Here is a 935-nt window from a genome sequence, read left to right on the forward strand (position 1 = left end):
CAAGGAAGTATTATGAATGTAATCGAATTACATTTCTCAAAAAATATATCTAGATATCATGAAACTTGTATTATAAAATTCTAACTAATGCCAACATTTTCCCATCAGATGCATCAGATAAAACCTTATGCACGACGTAAGAAAATGAAAAAGCAAAAATATCAATCTAACTTACGAGCAAGTTTTTATTCAAAATAAGAAATGGGACGTGCATTGGAATAAAATGTATTACAAAAGTTGTACAGTTTTTTGTATTCATATCGTTTGAAGTTTCTTCTTGGCATATCACGATTGAAAGTTTTAAATCAAATTTTGGAGTTGTATAGCGTAAAGATTGTTTCCTGCTTCACGTAAGCATATTTCGGTAGTAAAAATATAAATTGGAATTAAAATATAATAATAGTTTAGATGAAAATTTTATGGTGATAGAAATATAGCTCAATGTCTCACTTATTATTTTGGCAGTCAGATTTCGTTGGAATATTTATACCTCAAATAATCATTGAAGCTACTTTTCTATTAATTAATTTTATAATTTTTCATTAACAAATAAATAGTTGGCTAACTTTATTCAAATTCTCACAATTATATACATTTCGAAACTTCAAGACAAATACTATCAAAAATATGAATAGAAGATTACTAATATTTGGTTTTATTATAAAAACTTATGAAATTTGGATAGACATTTTTTTTAAACATCAGCATTTTTCGAGGACTTTCTTATGAGCGAGTCCAGATTACTAAATAATTGGATATATTTTTAATTAACCAGCATATACAAGAATTTTATAACTATACTAGTGATAGCAATAGAGGAAAATCTGTTAGCCCAATATCAATTATTACCACTATTTACCTAAGATTTTAAAACCATTATACCGTGCAGTTCGTGAGAGCAGAAGCAATTTAAAATAACATTTCGTATTATCAGA

The sequence above is a fragment of the Ctenocephalides felis genome, unplaced genomic scaffold (assembly GCF_003426905.1).
Source record: "Ctenocephalides felis isolate EL2017-DRISC unplaced genomic scaffold, ASM342690v1 CF-g0.4_SCAFFOLD_01170, whole genome shotgun sequence".
NCBI lineage: Eukaryota > Metazoa > Arthropoda > Insecta > Siphonaptera > Pulicidae > Ctenocephalides > Ctenocephalides felis.